At 46.4% G+C, this 19,737-nt stretch overlaps 1 long non-coding RNA gene across 1 annotated transcript in view; it reads left to right on the forward strand.

The window, feature by feature from the left end:
* Positions 1-14,684, forward strand: part of LOC144580433 (uncharacterized) — a 28,463-nt gene extending 13,779 nt beyond the window's left edge. The window contains exons 2-4 of the long non-coding RNA XR_013529946.1: positions 6,392-6,551; positions 13,253-13,375; positions 14,412-14,684. This is a non-coding gene — a long non-coding RNA (uncharacterized LOC144580433). The remainder of the gene's footprint in view (positions 1-6,391; positions 6,552-13,252; positions 13,376-14,411) is intronic.
* Positions 14,685-19,737: the final 5,053 nt, after the last annotated feature.

A 19,737-nucleotide genomic window follows, 5' to 3' on the forward strand; every position in this document is an offset into this window, starting at 1 on the left:
TTTTTAGACCATATAAGGTAACTTCTTGATGTTGCCATGGCATTCATAAACTGTCATGGTGCTGGTGGGAGTGTACCAGTGAGGACAACCAGAGGTCACTCCTGTGGCCATCTTGGTTTTGATAGGATTTGGCTGGCTTCTTTACTGCACCCTGTTTTATCAGCAAGGTCTTTATGAACTGTATCTTGTGCTGACCTCCTGTCTCATCCTGTGGCTTAGAGTGCCTAACTGGCTGGGAATGCAGCCCAGTACAGCTCAGTTTTATTTGACCTAGCCCCTACTCAAGGTGGAATTGCTTTGGTTCAAATGCCTCTGACATTTCCCCCCTCCCTTTTATAAGAGAACCCTTAGCCCTCAGCTTGCAGAGGGGTGCAGATCCATTTTCTGCCACTTCTTCAGGCTGGTTGGGGCGATGACGTTCCTGCCTGACGACTGGCCTTTTGGATTCAGGGTAGAAAGGAGCTTAGTCAGAAAGCATTCCTATGGTGAGGGCTATTCTTGACTCTTGAGTTCTGACAACAGGTGATACCTGGAAGATTATTAAGTGTTCAGTTTAAGAAAACGTTGAGTAAGCTCATCCTCAGTCCTACACAAAGAGCACAATAACCGTATATTCCACAAGAGTAAAGCAGAATAAGTACAATCATTCCCAATACACTGAATTAGGAGGCTTCCCATCAACCGGCAGCGGCTGGAACTAAGCTGATGGGGGTTGTTAGCAATTCCAGTGCATGCCCAGAATTAGAATGCTGATTCGTTTTTATATTCCCCATCTCGCCCCACTTTTTTTTGAGCTGCAGCCAGAGATCACTAGTTCGTTCACAGGAATAAGCAGGGTTCGCCTAAATTGCAGAAACAAACTTAAAAACAACTGATGAGACTAGAATCTCCTAACAGGTGTATTATAGTGCTTGAAACATAATTTTTCTCTCTCCAGTTTCCCATTTTTACTAAATACAAATCATGGTAAGACTGGTTTGCTTTATTATACTTGGCCTGATTACTTGTATAAAATGCAGCAAGAATAACTATTTTTCACATAAGGTCTTTTTAAATTGGCTTTGATGGAACTGTTCCATAGAAGAAATCTTAGATAAGACTTGGAGTTTTTGGTTACCTCTGTGGCATACAATGATTTTATGTAACAATTATAATTATCAATAACATACTAAGTCATATCAGAATTATAGGAATTTCCTATTACTTTGAAACACATACCAATAACACATTTATACAAATACAGCCCAAAGAAAAGCAAACACCGTTTCATATTTGACAATGTTTCTTATATGATTTTTGTACCAATGAGCCAGCTTTCATCATTGTATTATTAATGTTAAACCCAATTCCTTTAGTGGTGCATCTTGGCTCACTGCAGCCTCTGCCTCCCAGGGTCAAGTGTTTATCCTGTCTCAGCCTCCCAAGTAGCTGGGATTACAGGTGTGCACCACCCTGCCTGGATAATTTTTGTTTTCAGGTGAAGTCTTGTTCTGTTGCCCAGGCTGGAGTGCAGTGGGATGGTCTTGGCTCACTGCAACCTCTGCCTCCTGGGCTCAAGCAATTCTCCTGCCTCAGAATCCTGGGTAACTGGAATTACAGGCACGTGCCACGATGGCTGGCTAATATTTTGTGTTTTTAGTAGAGACAGGGTTTCTCCACGTTGGCCAGGCTGGTCTTGAACTCCTGACCTCAGGTGATCTGCCCACCTTAGCTTCCCAAAGTGCTGGGATTATAGGCATGACCCACTGTATCCAGCCAAACCCAATTCTTTTTTTTTTCTTCAATTTTTTTTTTTATCAGAAGTGGTACAAAACCAAACCCAATTCTTAATAAAACCTTATAGACTTATTTATCCAATTTTAATGTTTGACCATAAGGTAAGATTCTCATAAACTTTTTCTAACCCTTTACAATTTTTGTTAAAGAGTAGATCATAAGCAGATTTTTGCTTTAAGAAAACCCTGTTGTATTTTTTTCCGATGTTTAATTTATGGAAAAGCTGTATAATACCACTTGAACTTTAGCCAATATGTTCATACACAGCAAAGTAGGTACATTGAACAATTTCCAGAAGTCAGAGACGCAGTTCATGATTTTAAAGCATTTAGCAAATAATATCTGGCCTGCATAATTTAGACCAAATGTTTACTTTTTTTTTTAGACAGAGTTTCACTCTTGTTGCCTAGGCTGGAATGCAATGGTACGATCTCGGCTCACTGAGACCTCTGCCTCCCGGTTCAAGTGATTCTCCTGCCTCAGCCTCCTGAGTAGCTGGGATTACAGGTGCATGCCACCATGCCTGGCTCAAAATTAGCCCTTGGGTCAGGTGTTTCCACACTATAGTCCCTTCCGTGGTGGCCAGAAAGATATTACCAGACCGGGGTCCCGACCCAGACCCCAAGAGAGGGTTCTTGGATTTTGTACAAGAAGTAAATCAGGGCATGTCCGTAGAGTAGAGCAAAAGCAGGTTTATCGGGAAAGTAGAGGAATGAATGAATGCCTTCTCCGCAGGCGCAGCAGCCCCGCCCCGAGTGCTACTGGTTGCTCATTTTATGGTTATTTCTTGATGATATACTCAACAAGGGTGGATTATTCATGCCTCCCTTTTTAGGGGATGTTGCCATGGCATTTGTAAATTGTCTTGGCGCCTGTCCGAGAGGCGGAGGTTGCAGTGAGCCGAGATCGCACCATTGTACTCCAGACTAGGCAACAGAGCAAGACTCTGTCTCAAAAAAAATATGTAGAGACAGAGTCTTGTCATGTTGCTCAGGCCGGTCGCAGACTCCTGGGTTCAAGTGATCCTCTCATGTTGGCCCCTGAGTCACTGGGGCCACAGGCCTGTGCCCCATACTTGGCTCCACTGTTTCTGGCCTCAGGCCTCTTCACCTCCACTTTGAATCATTTTTTTTTTTTTTTTTGTGATGGAGTCTCACTCTGTCTTCCAGGCTGGAGTCCAGTGGCGGGATCTCGGCTCACTGCAGCCTCCTTTTGCTGGGTTTAAGCAATTCTCCTGTCTCAGCCTCCCAAGTAGCTGGGATTACAGGCGTGCACCACCACACCGAGCTAATTTTTGTATTTTTAGTAGAGATGGGTTTCATGATGTTGGCCAGGCTGGTCTCGAACTTCTGACCTCAGGTGATCCGCCCACCTCAGCCTCCCAAAGTGCTGAGATTACAGGCATGAGCCACTGCACCTGGCCTTCTTTCTTTCCTTTTTTTCTGAGACAGGGTCTCGCTCTTTCACCCAGCCTGGAGTGCAGTGGTGTAATCACAGCTCACTGCGGCCTCAAACCCCTGGGCTCAAGGGATCCTCCCACCTCAGCCTCCCAAGTAGCTGGGACTACAGCACGCACAAACAATTTTTGTTTTGGCTTTTTAGAGACTGTGTTGCTATGGTGCAGGCTGGTCTTAAACTCCTGGTCTCAAGCTATCCTCCTGCCTCAGCCTCCTTGCCCACTTTTTTCTCCCTTTCCTCTGTACCAAAGGAAGAGCTGTTATCAAATTCAAGGCCAGTGTCTTCATCTGGAATCTCTCTCCCAACCCTTCCTGCCTTCTCAGGCTCCCCCATTTTCACAAACTTTCCTGTCTGCTGCCTCAGTCCCATCAGGCTGTAACCAAGCTCCAGTCTCTCCAGTCTGAAAGATAAAACACCCTCTTTCAACCTCACATTGTCCCTCTCTACTTCCTTACCCTTCTCCCCTGCAGAGTTGAGTTTCTTGAATAAGTTGTCTGTTGCCTTCAGCGCTGTCTTGAGAAGCTGACCTTTACTTACTCCTTAATCCGGTCAGCCTGGCCTGTGTCTTCCTAGGCCCCTGCAGAAGTTACTGGTGGTCTCTGTGATAAATCCACAGACTACTGTTTATCATGTATACATAGCAAAAACTTGGCTATGGGAGATTTCAAACATGGGTCTCAGGAGAAGGAACAGTGAACGTCCCTGTGCCCCATGCCCGGTGTCCACAGTCACACTCACGGCCAGTCTTGTTGCCACCATCTCCACCTGCCCCCTCTCCCTCATCCTGGCTAATTTTAATGAAAACACTAGATAGCATATCATTTATCCCAAAACATTTCAGTATATGTTTCAAAAACATAAGAATTCTCCAAGGCCCATTTTCAAGTCTTTATTTTGACCGACTCTATCTGATGTTGTGGTTTATTTCTTGAAACACTCATGTCCCTAAACTTTGGTGACACTATCTTTCTTGCTCTTCTTGGTTGTTCTCCAGCCTCTAGTTGACTTAAAAAAAATTTTTTTTTGAGATGGAGTCTTGCTCTGTTGCCCAGGCTGGAGTGCAGTGGCTTGATCTCTGCTCACTGCAACCTCCGCCTCCTGGGTTTAAGTGGTTCTCCTGCCTCAGTCTACCGAGTAACTCGGATTTCAGATGCCCGCCACCACACCTGGCTAATTTTTGTATTTTTAGTAGAGTGACAGGGTTTTATCATGTTGGCCAGGCTGGTCTTGAACTCCTGACCTCAAGTGTTCTGTTCACCTTGGCCTCCCAAATGGCTGGTGTTACAGGCCCAAGCCACCACGCCCGGCCCTTAATCGAACTTTTCTTTGTCAGCTTTTTCTCCTTGCGACTTTGCCAGGGCCCTGACCTCCCTTCCCACACTGTCCGGCAAGGTCAGCCCTTCCCAAGGCTGCAGCCACCATCCACAGGCCATGGCTTCCTGTGTAAGTCTGTGGTCTCGTCGCCTTTTCTGAATTCCAGACACTGCCGCCCAACTCCCCACCCGGCCCCTGTCACAGGCACTTGACCTCACATCTTTCACCTCATCCATCCTCTTTCCCACCAAACCTCCTTGCTGTGTTCCTCCTAGTCTGCCTTCACTTCCCTTCCTCAAAACTCATGAGATTTGAATGTAGTTTACACCAATTGCATAGGTTTAAATTTGGGATAAAATTTATTTATTTTTTATTTTGGAAAATTTCAAAAATGCCCGCTAAAAGAGAAAATAACATACTGAGTGCTCAAACATTCTTCATTCAGCCTCACACACACAACATTTGGCTCACTTTATTTCATCTGTTTCCCTCTCCCTCCACTCTTTTTTTTCACTAGAATTTTTTTTTTTTTTGAGATGGATTCTTGCACTGCCATCCGGGCTGGAGTGCAGTGGCGTGATCTCGGCTCACTGCATCCTCCGCCTCCCGGGTTCAAGTGATTCTCCTGCCTCAGCCTTCTGAGTAGCTGTGATTACAGGCACCTGCCACCACGCCAAACTAATTTTTTGTATATTTAGTAGAGACAGGGTTTCACCATGTTGGCCAGGCTGGTCTTGAACTCCTGACCTCATGATTTGCCCACCTCAGCCTCCCAAAGTGCTGAGATTACAGGTGTGAGCCATCACACTTGGCCCCATGTCATTTATTTTTGAAGGAACCGGGTCTTGCCTGTAGAACTTCCCTATGTCGGATTCGGCCGACTGATTTCTGTTACGGCTTTGTGTTTTCCTCCATCGTCCATATTTCCTGTAAACTGTGGGCAGTGCTAGAAGCTTAATTGGATTCAGGTCTGCCTTTGTTGGCGAGCAGACGTCAGAGAGGTGCCATGACTTCCTGTTCCTCACTCTCAAAAACGGCTCTGTGGGCTGAGATGGAGAGAGCCTGATGCCTTATAGTTTCTCAGTGACCTTTCACCTGACGTTTTAGGAGCTCCTGATCATCGCCTAAATACATTATTTCATTAGTTGCTACCATTACTTTTAGATTTACTTTTTAAATTTTTATTTAAAAAGAACTTTCCTAGCTGGGCGCGGTGGCTCACACCTGTAATCCCAGCACTTTCGGAGGCTGAGGCGGGCGGATCACCTGAGGTCAGGAGTTTGAGACCAACCTGGCCAACATGGTGAAACCCCAACTCTACTAAAAATACAGTAAGTGGCAGGGAATGGTGGCACATACCTATAACCCAGCCACTTGGGAGGCTGAGGCAGGAGAATCACTTGAACCCCAGAGGCAGATGTTGCGATGAACTGAGAGTGCACCATTGCACTCCAGTCTGGGTAACAAGAGTGAAACTCTGTCTCAAAAAATAAAAATAAAAAAAATGTCAGATGCGATAGCTCATGCCTGTAATCCCAGCACTTTGGGAGGCTGAGGCAGGCAGATCATGAGGTCAGGAGTTCAAGAGCAGCCCGGCAAACGTGGAGAAACCTCGTCTCTATTAAAGATACAAAAAATTAGCTGGGCGTGGTGGCACAAACCTGTAATCCCAGCTACTTGGGAGGCTGAGGCAGGAGAATCGCTTGAACCCAGGAGGCGGAGGATGCAGTGAGTGCAGATCACGCCACTGCACTGCAGCCTGGGCAACAGAGCAAGACTCTGTCTCAAAGAAAAAAAAAAAAAAGAACTTTCCTCCATCAACTCTGGTCACTTTGAAATGCAGATTCCTGGGCATGATGGCTCCTGCCTGTCCTGCGAGTGCTTTGGGAGGCTGAGGTGGCAGAATACGACGGCAGGAGTTTGAGACCAGCCTGGGCAACATAGTGAGACCCCATTTGTCTAAGAAGAGGAAATAAAGAGAGAAAGAAACAGAAAGAAAGCAGGTGAGCAAGAGAGAGAGAAGAAAGAGAGAGAGAGAGAGACTGGATGGGAAGACACGGGATCAATGCTTGGCTCCTTCCTTTCATTTGCCAGTTTTCAGCACAATGTGTTGGTCCCTCAGCAGCCTCCAAAGACAAACGGATTTTTCGTGAGGGTGGAGAGGCCTTGATATAATGATATATCATATTTCATATAATTTGTATATATTTTATATAAGTTTATATGCTTTTTATAATTGTGTTGTTTTCAATCCATTGTAGTGATTGTTCTTTTCGATGCTCAAATTGTGCCATGTTTTACTTCATCCGACTGGTTCCTGTATCTTTGATAAGATTCAACAGGTCTTTGATAGTTTTCTTCCTTCCTTTTTTTTTTATTTGTTTATTTAAATTTAAAAAACCTTCCCCCCACCCTCGTGGCTCCTTGCGGACCCAAGCTGTCTCACTTTCAGATGGAAAGGGTATCCCTGGAAATCTTGCACGTTTTCTGCCTTGGACCTGGACTCAACCATTTCTCCTAGTGGAACCCAAGAACCGGGGCCTGGGAGAGCGCTCACTGCCGCTGAGGGCCATCGCGTCTAAGCTCTTTCAGTGGTCAGAGGTAGAAGAAAAGCTTCAAAAATTATGAATTCACATTAATATTCAAATTAGGACATTTACAGTCTGGGCACGAAGAATAGTCATTGCTGGTAGGTATCATTGCTTGTCACTCAGTCACCCAGGCTGGAGTGCAGTGGCACGATCTTGGCTCACTGCAACGTCTGCCTCCCATGTTCAAGCAATTCTCCTGCCTCAGTCTCCCAAGTAGCTGGGATTACAGGCATGTGCCACCACACTGGCTAATTTATGTTTTTTGGTAGAGATGGGGTTTCATCATGTTGCCCAGGCTGGTCTCCAACTCCTGACCTCAAGTGACTCACCTCCCGAAGTGCTGGGATTACAAGTGTGAGCCACCTCACCGGGCCTAAGTTTTATGTATCTTTTCTCATTTACCTGTCACAACAACCTTATGAGGTCAGTATTATTATCCTTATCACCCATATTTAATGGAAGAGAGAACAGAGGCTCAGGGAGGTTCATTAATTTGCCCTCGGTCACACGAGAGTGGCTGAACTCGGAGGCTACCTTGTTTCCGTCAGAGGCCAGGGCCTCTGCTTAACCCTGTATTAGCGGTGGGAGAGGAGGTAGGGGAGGTGTCCTGAATGCAGGGGTGGGCCTTTGCGGTCTGAGGCTGGCAGGGGCAAGAAGCAGCCTGGAGTTTCGGGACCCTATGGGGGTACTTAACAGACCCAGAATGAAATGCGTTCCCGAAGCTCTTATGGGGAGTGTCCCTGAATGAGAAAAGCTGGATTTTGGCTCTGGAGATGAGGCTTGGGATCCCTGGAGAGGACCAGGGCTTAGCAAAATGCCGTGGTGTCCATCGAGTGGGGATTCTTTCACTGCAAATTGCCAAGTGGTTCCTCCCGTCCTCTTTACTTTCGTCCACCTCGTCACCACCAAGGCGCTAACAGCAGGAAGGATAGGATGCCAGAGCGCCACTAATGGACTAACACATGAAATCTCAGAAAACAGCCATGTAACTGGGCACGGTGGCTCACGCCTGTAATCCCAGGACTTTGGGAGGCCTAGGCAGGTGGATCACTTGAAGTCAGGTGTTCAAGACCAGCCTGGCCAACATGGTGAAACCCTGTCTCTACTAAAAATGCAAAAGTTAGTTGGGTTTCCTGGCAGGTGCCTGTAATCCCAGCTACTCGGAGGCTCAGGCAGGAGAATTGCTTGAACTCTGGAGGTGGAGATTTCAGTGAGCGGAGATCGTGCTTTGCACTCCAGCCTGGGTGATAGAGTGACACTTCTAAAAGAGAGAGAGAGAGAAAGAAAGGTGTGTAGCTCATGCCTGTAATCCCAGCACTTTGAGAGGCCAAGGTGGCAGATCACAGTTCAGGAGTTCGAGACCAGCCTGACCAACATGGTGAAACCCCATCTCTACTAAAATTAGCTGGGCGCGGTGGCACGCATCGGTAATCCCAGCTACTTGGGAGGCTGAGGCAGGAGAATTGCTTGAATCCGGGAGGTGAAGGTTGCAGTGAGCCAAGATCATGCCACTGCACTCCAACCTGGGTGACAGTGAGACTCCATCTCAAGAAAAAAGTCGAGGTTTTGTTACTATGGTTTATGAGGTTTTGTTATAATAACTCATTAAATACATTGCAGCTTATCTTAAAAGAGGATAAAGCTCCATCCAGTGTTTTCAGTGTATACCCTGTACGTACATGCTACATGTTGGACCTGACTTTCCAAATACAGTTCGCCAGGATTGGCACTCACGTAGCTCATGATCAAAGGGCAGCGAATAAGTCTGCTTAATCCCGAGGCTCAGGTGGCTTTATTGAAGCATTTAGCATCCACTTTCATCAGTGGCAGCGCCGCAGGTGCTGCGGGCAACAAATTGCGCACCCTAGTGGCCAACATGAGTATTTCACATTACAATATTAACTGTAAGGTGTAAAAACCAAGTTACGAAAACCCACCGCGTTTTTGTTCCTGGGGGAAGATTCCACAAATTTCTGCCATCTACTTTCTTTATGCCTCTTTTAAAACTTTTTGTTGGAAAATAAAACAAATACAGAAAATCATACAAAAATGAATGTATGGCATAATGAAGGCAAACACCCTTGTAACTACCATCCAGGTCAAGGAATAGAATTTTGCCAGCCACCGAGAGCACCCATGGGTCCCAGTCTTATCATGTCCCAACCACCACCCCCCCCAAGAAAGCCACTAAGACAATCACTTGCTTGTACTTTCCTCCTTACCTCTTTCCTTCCTTTCTTCCTCCCTCCCTCTCTCCCTCTCTTTCTTTCAGACGAAGTTTCACTCTTGTTACCCAGGCTGGAGTGATTATGGCTCACTACAACCTCTGCCTCCCAGGTTCAAACGATTCTCCTGCCTCAGCATCCCAAATAGATGGGATTACAGATGCGTGCCACCACGCCCAGCTAATTGTTTATTTTTATTTTTATTTTTGAGTAGAGATGAGGTTTCTCCATGTTGGTTAGGCTGGTCTCGAACTCCTGACCTCGGGTGATGATCCGCCTGCCTCAGTCTCCCAAAGTACTGGGATTATAGGCATGAGCTACCACGCCCGGCCTGCCTGTGTTTCCTTACAGTGAACACCTGGGACTCTATGGTTGTCTGGTTAAAAAATTCATGGCTGGGTGTGGTGGCTCATGCCTGTAATCCTAATACTTCGGGAGGCTGAGGCAGGAGGAGTTTGAGACCAGCCTGGGCAACATAACAAGACCCCATCGCTATTTTTGAAAATTAGTTATGATTTTAAATCTCTGAAGCTACAAGTTTCCCCTCTACCTCTTTCTTATCCTTACAGTTTATCTGTTGAAAAACCCGAATCCTTTTACCTGTGAACTTTCTCGCAATCCGGATGTTGCTGATAAGTATTCTTGGTGCAGTTCAGCATGTTCTGAACTTCCTGCGATGTAGCAGCTGGATCCCAAAGTATGATAAGACTTAGGTTCAGACTCTTCGGCAAGACTAAGTCATGACCGGATCTTGAATCAGGAAACACAAAACACCGGTCAACTCTTGCTGTGTGAATAGTCACTGACGCTCAATGCCTCAATCCATTCACTCACTGGGAATTACAAAATCACAGTGTTCTCATTCTACCACTTTTTTTTTTTTCATTTATTAGCTGCAAAATTTTCTTCTTTTTTTTTTGAGATGGCGTCTTGCTCTGCTGCCCAGGCTGGAGTACAGTGGCGCAATCTCAGCTCACTGCGGTCTCTGCCTCCAGATTCAAGTGGTTCTCCTGCCTCAGCCTCCTGAGTAGCTGGGACTACAGGCACATGTCACCACACCTGGCTAATTTTTGTGTGTGTATATATATATATTATATATATATATTTAGTAGAGCTAGGGTTTCACCATATTGGCCAGGCTGGTCTCGAACTCCTGACTTTGTGATCTGCCTGCCTTGGCCTCCTGAATTGCTGGGATCACAGGCGTGAGCCACCATGCCTGGTCTGCAATACTTTCATAAAGAGATTCCTCTTCTCATCTACCATTAGGTTACCCAGTTGTACAATTCATGTAGGAAAGTCAGGAAAAGTGCTGGATTCTTTTCTCGTATGTTTTCTAAGATGAAGAATGGGTCCCCAACCTCCTCTCTCCAAAACAGAATTGGTTCCCTAACATCCTCCAAATATGATTAATAACTTATGGATTTAAACATATTTGATCATTTTCAGTTCCTTGGAATTATTGAAGCATAAACTGTCTCATCTTCAGTAAGTGGATGCCTTTTCCAGTTGGCTCCTGGATCCTTTTTACATTGGTCTTCCATAGTTTTTTTTTTTTTTTTTTTGAGATGGAGTTTCACTCTCATTACCCAGGCTGGAGTGCAATGGCACGATCTCGGCTCACCGCAACCTCCGCCTCCTGGGTTCAGGCAATTCTCCTGCCTCAGCCTCCCGAGTAGCTGGGATTACAGGTGCGCGCCACAACGCCCAGCTAATTTTTTGTATTTTTAGTAGAGACGGGGTTTCACCATGTTGACCTGGATGGTCTCGATCTCTTGACCTTGTGATCCACCCGCCTCGGTCTTCCATAGTTTTGTTGCTATCTGATATGACTATGATCTGACAAAGGTCGAAACATACATTTCCTGCCCCAAACCAGGAATCAGTCATTTTTCATGAAGCATTTGTTTCTTTTAGTGGGAAATGGTATTTCAGGACGATGATCTAGGCGTAGAGGTACTGATTGCTACTGTGCTGGCCATTGCTTTGTTCTGGGCCTTTTCAGTGAAGGTTTTGCATATATAGACACATGAACACAACAGAAGATATCTCATGCATGTACACTATACTTTACATTCAAATTCAGAACACACGGAATTTTACTTCACTTCTGCTATCTTGAGGATCCTGTATGCACTTTCTTCCAAATTGAAAATATGACTCTCAAAACCAAAATATAGAATGGAATCCGAACACCTCACCCTTGCTCCTGATTTATGTTCCGTTACTCACAGCAGCATGAGAGCTGCAATACCAATATTACCATTGCTAATGTCATTACTAAAAATGCTTTTTAAAAAAGCTTTTTTGTGTGTGCTTGCTCACATACCTTTTTTTTTGAGACGGAGTCTTGCCCTGTCACCCAGGCTGGAGTGCAATGGCGCAATTTTGGCTCACTGCAACCTCCACCTCCCAGGTTCAAGCGATTTTCCTGCCTCAGCCTCCCTAGGAGCTGTAGCTGGGACTACAGGCATGTGCCACCACACCTGGCTAAGTTTTCTATTTTTAGTAGAGACGGGGTTTCACCACGTCGGCCAGGTTGATCTTGAACTCCTGACCTCAAGGTGATCCACCCGCCTTGGCCTTCCAAAGTGCTGGGATTACAGGCATGAGCCACCATGCCAGGCCTTTAAAAGTATTTTTAAATGTTTTTGTTTCATTAAAAAAAAAAAAAAAAACAGCCGTACTCAGCTGGGCACGGTGGCTCACATCTGTAATCCCAGCACTTTGGGAGGCTGACGTGTGGGTGGACTGCTTGAGTGCAGGTATTTGAGACCAGCCTGGGTAACATTATGAGATCTCATCTCAAACAAACAAAAGTTGCCAGGCACGGGGGCATGCACTTGTAGTCCCAGCTACTCGGGAGGCTCAGGTGGGAAGATTGTTAAGCCTGGAGGGTTGAGGCTATAGTGAACTGTGATTGCACCACTGCATTCCAGCCTTAGTGACAAAGTGAGACCTTGTCTCAAGAATATTAAAATAAAAAGTGAAAAAATGGCACTGCCATACACTATCAGAGCACATGGTCATTACCAAGTACACTCACTCCCTTTTAACTCTCACTTAGTTTTTTTTTTTTTTTTGAGACAGAGTCTTTCTCTGTCGCCAGGTGCCAGGCTGGAGTACAGTGGTGTAATCTCGGCTCACTGCAACCTCTGCCTCCTGGGCTCAAGTAGTTCTCCTGCTTCAGCCTCCCTGGGACTATAGGCACACGTCACCAGTCCCAGCTAGTTTTTTTTGTATTTTTAGTAGAGATGGGGTTTCACCATGTTGGCCGGGATGGTCTCGATCTCTTGACCTCGTGATCCACCCGCCTCGTTCTCCCAAAGTGCTGGGATTACAGGCTTGAGCCACCGTGCCCGGCCTCACTTGGTCTTAATTCCACACATAACTACATATTTAATAGCTACCACTAGTCTTTATTTTGATGCCTGAAGAGAGCAAAAGTTCTATTCAGGTCAGGTTCATTTTCTTTGTAAAAAGAAAAGGGGAAAACAAGACCAATTATGTCTGTGTTGAGACGGTTTACACGTAGTAGATAACTATGGTGTTTTGTAAGCCTACTTAATATATTTCTTGAGCTCTTTGCACATATTTGTTGGAGAATTTCACATTTATTTATTTATTTTTATGGTGAAAAGTTATACATCTCTTTAGAATTAGCCACCTGGACTCAGTTCAGATGATCCCGATTTTGCTGGCGAAATCCAGAGCATGGTAATGAGCAGCCAGCGGAACAGGTGCCTTTTCTCTCCGTCGGGCTGATCAGGGTGTAGACCTTGGCCGCATCAGTGCCGCAGAGCTTCTTCTTCACAGCCTGTGGATCTGGGGCTCGTTGGCTTTAATGTCCACAGTGAACACAAGTGTGCTGTCTTCCATGTTCTTCAGGGTGGACTCGGTGGTCAGTGGAAACTTGATGGCGAGAGCGCGGCGGTCAACCTGGCTTCTCCAGGGCGCCCTGCCGAGGATGCCTGTGCAGCCTCCGGGGTCGCGGCGTCTTGGGCCTGGAAGGTGGGTGACAGCGGATCCTGTTTTTCTGTGGCCGTGGGCGCCTCAACACTGCCCTGTGGGCCTTCAAAGCCTTCGCTTTGGCTCTGCGCTTTCGGTGCCATCTTGTGAAAAGCGGATTTCACATTTATGACCCTCCATCCAATCCTTGCGGTTGCTGTTGATGGCGGCGGAGGAGAAAGGTCTCCTTCCTCCCTGCTGCTACTCTCGACCGGTTTCTCAGCCTCAGCGCTTTTGACATGTGGAGCGGGAGAATTCCCTGTGGTGGGGGTGCTGTCTGTGCCTTGTAGGGTGAGTAGGGCGTCCCTGGACTCTACCCATTAGATGCCAGTAGCACTGTCACCCTGATTGTGACAACCAAAAATGTCTCCAGACATTTCCAAAGGTCCCCTGGGGATATACTTGCCCGTGGTAGAGAACCCTGCCCTCGTCGCTTTTTTGACCCTCATAGATTTGCACACATTGCAGTTCAAAGCACTTGCCGCTGAGTGAAAGGGACTATTACAAGGTTCAAAGTCCAGACTAATGCTGTCCCATCTTCAAGCAATATTAAAATTCCTTGAAAGGAAGAAAGCAGAGAGCTAACTTTGTAACAATTATCTTTTTTTTTTTTTTTTTTTTTTTGGGGAGACCGAGTCTTGCTCTGTTGCCCAGGCTGAAATGCGTGATCTTGGCTCACTGCAACCTTTGCCTTCCGGGTTCAAGCAATTCTCCTGCCTCCGCCTCCTGCGTAGCTAGGATTATAGGCTTGCACCACATCTGGCTAATTTTTGTATTTTTAGTAGAGACAGAGTTTCATCATGTTGACCAGTCTGGTCTCGAACTCCTGACCTCAATTGATCCGCCTGCCTTGGCCTCCAAAAGTGCTGGGATTACAGGCGTGAACCACTGCACCCTGCCAACAATTACCTTTATTATAATAATGGCTAACATAGTATAATGACTAACCTCGTGTAACATACTCACACAATTCACAAAACCCTTTTCACTTATGCTATTTATTGAACTAAGTGGGAATTCTTAAATCTTTCCGTTCTAGAGATGAGAAAGCCAAAGCCCAAAGCGGTGAAGCATCTTGCACAAGGTCAGAATAACAGTAAGCAGCAAGTGAATGACAGGTTCTTGATCAGGCTCTCATCGTCACTAACTGTGTCTTGGGTCATTGACTATCCTTAATGCACGCGAGTAGACACACACACATGCACGTTCATGCAGACAGCTTTTTCTTGCTGTTGCTAGCCTTTTGGATGGCTCTTTCAATTTCCATGTAATTACATTTTATTTCGACAATAAACCAGGAATCCACCATTAAGGGAGGTTCACGATGTTATTGCATATCTTACCACCAGGTGTCGCCATAGTATACTCACACGTGTTTCTTCCATTGGTGAATTCCTAATTCACTAAATGCTCCAAGGATTGATCAGCTAATTTATTTAGTTTTTGGAGACAGGGTCTCGCTATGTTGCCCAGGCTGGAGTGCAGTGGCTATTCACAGGTGTGATACAACGCACTACAGCCTCGAACTCCTGGGCTCAAGTGATCCTCGTAGCTGACTACAGGTGCGCACCACTGTACCCGGCCAGCTGATTTTGAGTAAGTGTATCCTGCAGCTGGGAACAGGCCAAAGAAAAGAATGAGGATTAACCAGGTGAGGAGGACTAGGTGCAGCGGCTCATGTCTGTAATCCCAGCACTTTGGGAAGCCAAGGTGGGAGGATGGCTTGAGGCCAGAGGTTCGAGACCAGCTGGTAGAATATAGCAAGACACTACCTTTACCAAAAAAAAAAAAAAAAAATTAAAGGCTAGGGCAGTGGCTCATGCCTGTAATCCCAGCACTTTGGGAGGCTGAGGTGGGCAGATCATCTGAGGTCGGGAGTTCGAGACCAGCCTGACCAACATGGAGAAACCCCCATCTCTACTAAAAATACAAAACTAGCCAGGCGTGGTGGAACATGCCTGTAATCCCAGCTACTTGGGAGACTGAGGCGGGCAGATCATCTGACGTCGGGAGTTCGAGACCAGCCTGACCAACATGGAGAAACCCCATCTCTACTAAAAATACAAAACTAGCCAGGCGTGGTGGAGCATGCCTGTAACCCCAGCTACTTGGGAGGCTGAGGCAGGAGAATCACTTGAACCCAGGAGGCAGAGGTTGTGGTGAGCCAAGATCGCACCACTGCACTCCAGCCTGGGCAACAAGAGCGAAACTCGGTCTCAAAAATAAATAAAATAAAATAAAAATTAGCCAAGTGTGATGGTAAGTAGGTGCCTATAGTCCCAGCTACTTGGGAAACTGAGGCAGAAGAATCCCTTGAGCTGAGGAAGTTGAGGTTGCAGTGAGCTATGATGGCTTTACTGCACTCCAGTCTGGGCAACAGAGTGAGACCCTGTCTCAAAAAAAACAAACAAAAAAAAAGAAAGTGAATATTGAAATATTAATACTAAATCAAAATGGCATGCTTTGAGTATTACTGACTTAATTTTTCCCTTGGGGAATTTTCACCTTGGGCTAGCAGAAGCCAGAGTTCCGCAGTTCTCAAGCAGCTGGAAAGAGAAATCTTCCCTTGGAGGGCGATCCGATACGGACATGGCAGTGTCTCCCATTGGATACAAGACACTGTCATCATCGGGGGAGGGAGCTATGTGGGCAGGTTGGAGTTACAGCAACTGAGGGCAGTGGGTCCAAAGGGGAAAAGAAGGGGGACCGCAGGGGAAGGGGCTGACTGTGGAGCGGTGAGGGGCAGGCGAGGGCAGGGTGTGTGAGAGGAGGCTGCAGAAGGGGAGCGGTCATTTCTCATTCTGGCCTTCTCCTGTTGCTCATTCATGTGGAGGACGGAGCATGAACTGAGTTGGGAAGAAGGAGGGAAGAGGGGGAAATTGTCACACACTTTGTCTCCAAGGCTCTCATGTCCTCAGTGGCTCCAGCTGTTGCTAACCCTCAGTGAAACCGGACTGTGTAACTGACCAGCCACCATAAAGACCTCCAGGTGGCTGCCTGGCTTCTCCTGGCTCCCCCAGGTCCCATGTCTTGCTGCTGAACACCGTGACTAAATGCTTTTGTGTTTTGCTGCGTCTTCCCCACTCGAGTTGATTGTATTGAATTGGTAATGTCTTGGAGCTTGTACTGATCTTAGAAGAAACCATGGTTTCTGCCATGTTGTTTTAGGTTGTACATAGTCACAAATACCTTCTTGGGGTTCAAGGAGAAATGTACATGCTGGAGAAGGTGAAAATGAACTGTAGGCATTTATTGCTGTTGTGAAATGAAACTCGTTTGTTTTAAAATTTGTTGTAAAGGGCCGGGGCAGTGGCCCACTCCTGTAATCCCAGCACTTCAGGAGGCCGAGCGGGCAGATCACGAGTTCAGGAGTTTGAGACCATCCTGGTAGCACGGCGAAACACCTTCTCTACTAAAAATACAAAAAAATTAGCCGGGTGTAGTGGCAGGCGCCTGTAATCCCAGCTACTTGGGAGGAGGAGGCAGGAGAATTGCTTGAACCCTGGAGGTGGAGGTTGCAGTGAGCTGAGATTGCGCCATTGCACTCCAGCCTGGACGAAAAGGGAGACTCCATCTAAAAACAACAACAGCAACAAAAACCATATTTTAAAATATTATATACGATTCTATCAATGTATAACCTATTATTTACCTGTTCTCCTCACAAGACACTTAGTCCACTTAGGTAACATTCTTGGTGTAGCTGGGAGTGAAACTCTCCTTATGCACTTTGCGTTGGGATTCTATCCTTTAATGAAACACTCTGGAACACAGAGTCTGTTCTCCAGCCAAGGTTATGAGCATGAGAGAGAGGAGAAGAAGGGGAGAGTCTAAAGGACCCTGGGCTGCAGCAGTCTGCCCTTGACCTTGTGTGTTGGCTTCTGTCCAACTCCAGCAGTCTGATCAAGGGCCAGCTGGGTTTGAGAGGTTGGGGAAGGCTTTGCTAAGTGGGGAGAATATTTTGATTTTTGCTCAATCTTTTTTTTTTTTTTTGAGACAGAGTTTCTCTTGTTACCCAGGCTGGAGTGCAATGGCGCCATCTCGGCTCACCGCAACCTCGGCCTCCTGGGTTCAGGCGATTCTCCTGCCTCAGCCTCCTGAGTAGCTGGGATTACAGGCACGCGCCACCGGGCCCAGCTAATTTTTTGTATTTTTAGTAGAGACGGGGTTTCACCATGTTGACCAGGATGGTCTCGATCTCTTGACCTCGTGATCCACCCGCCTCGGCCTCCCAAAGTGCTGGGATTACTGGCGTGAGCCACCGCGCCCGGCTGCTCAATCTTTTAAGATTTAAAATGTTTGCAGCGGCCAAATTTCTGCACCAGAGGCAAATCTCACATCCTTCCCTCGGTTATGGCTCTGTGAATAGCACACAGTGCAAAAAGCCAGATCCCATAACCTGGAGTCATTCTGCTTTCAGCCAGGTTCTCTGCTAGGTCTGTGGCTCAAAGGAAATAATAGTGGACAGCGAGAGTCAGGAAACCTGGCTTCTAGTCTCAGCGCTGTCCCCAGCTAGTTGTGTGATGGGAGATGAGTCACTTTACTTCCCTGGGCCTTTCTGCTTCTTCCTTCTAAGAAAGATGCAGGGCCGGCATGGTGGCTCACACTTGTAATCCCAGCACTTTGGGAGGCCGAGGCGGGCAGATCACCTGAGGTTGGGAGTTCGAGACCAGCCTGACCAATATGGTGAAACCCCATCTCTGTATAAAATAAATATATAAATAAAAATAAAATTAAAGGCCGGGCGCGGTGGCTCACTCCTGTAATCCCAGCACTTTGGGAGGCTGAGGCGGGTGGATCACGAGATCAAGAGATCGAGACCATCCTGGTCAACATGGTGAAACCCCGTCTCTACTAAAAATACAAAAATTAGCTGGGCACAGTGGGCGTGCCTGTAATCCCAGCTACTCAGGAGGCTGAGGCAGGAGAATTGCCTGAACCCAGGAGGTGGAGGTTGCGGTGAGCGGAGATCGCGCCATTGCACTCCAGCCTGGGTAACAAGAGCGAAACTCTGTCTCAAAAAGAAAAAGTGAGGATTTATTTCTGAACTTGCTACTTAATTCCATTCACCCGTATGTCTGTCCTTACGCCAGTTCCACGCTGCCTTGATTTCTGTCCTCTGTGCTGTCTTGAAATGGAGAAGCGTGAGTCCGCCAACTTCGTTCTCCTTTTTCAAGATTGTTTTGGCTATTCTGGGTCCCTTGCATTTCCGTATGAATTCTGATATCAGCCCATCAAAAAAGTCAGCTGGGATTTTTTTTTATAATCTCAGCTGAGATTTTGATAGGAATTGTATTGAATCTGTAGATGAATGCGGGGAGCATCGCCATATTAACAGTATTGATTCTTCTATTCATAATGTGGGGTGTCTATTTACTTAGTTCACCTTTGATTTCTTCCCACCATGTGCTGTAGTTTTCAGAGTGTAAGTTTTGTATTTATTTTGTTACATTTATTCCCGAGTATTTTATTGTTTTCGATGCAATTATAAATAGAACTGTTTTCTTTTTTTTCTTTTTTTGAGACGGAGTTTCGCTCTTGTTACCCAGGTTGGAGTGCAATGACGCGATCTCGGCTCACCGCAACCTCTGCCTCCTGGGTTCAGGCAATTCTCCTGCCTCGGCCTCCTGAGTAGCTGGGATTACAGGCACGTGCCACCGTGCCCAGCTAATTTTTTGTATTTTTAGTAGAGACGGGGTTTCACCATGTTGACCAGGATGGTCTCGATCTCTTGACCTCGTGATCCACCCGCCTCAGCCTCCCAAAGTGCTGGGATTACAGGCTTGAGCCACTGTGCCCGGCCTAGAACTGTTTTCTTGATTTTACATTTGTACTGTTCACTGCTAGTGTATAGAAAACAATGGATTTTTTTATATTAATCTTGTACCCTGCAACTGAACCTATTTATTAATTTCAGTAATCATTTAGCAGATTCCTCAGGACTGTCTATATGTAAGACTGTGTGGTTTCAAACAGGTAGTGTTACTTGTTCGTTGCCAGCCAGATGCCTTTCGATATTTTCTGGCCTAATTGCTCTCCCATCAGATATTTAGGGCTGTTGTTATCATCAGAATTGGCTGAGCCCTTGACATTCCAAATGTTACACACTGAGAGCCATGGGTAGAGGTTTGGGCTTCTGGGCTAAGCAGAGCTTTCTTTTTGACAAGCTGACAGCCCCTATCAGAGTGAGGATATCAGCTTTTCTCCCGAGCTGTGCTAATTAATATTTCAGCAGAGGAGTGATCCTCGGTCAGTTTCCTCCACAGTCAAAGCTGGCCTCGTGCCTTTAAATCCCCAAAGGCACCTACACCCGGCAGTTCACTCAGGAGGGTCTCTCCACTTCTGCCATTGCCTTCAGCCACCTC

Source organism: Callithrix jacchus, chromosome 19, assembly GCF_049354715.1.
Source record: "Callithrix jacchus isolate 240 chromosome 19, calJac240_pri, whole genome shotgun sequence".
NCBI lineage: Eukaryota > Metazoa > Chordata > Mammalia > Primates > Cebidae > Callithrix > Callithrix jacchus.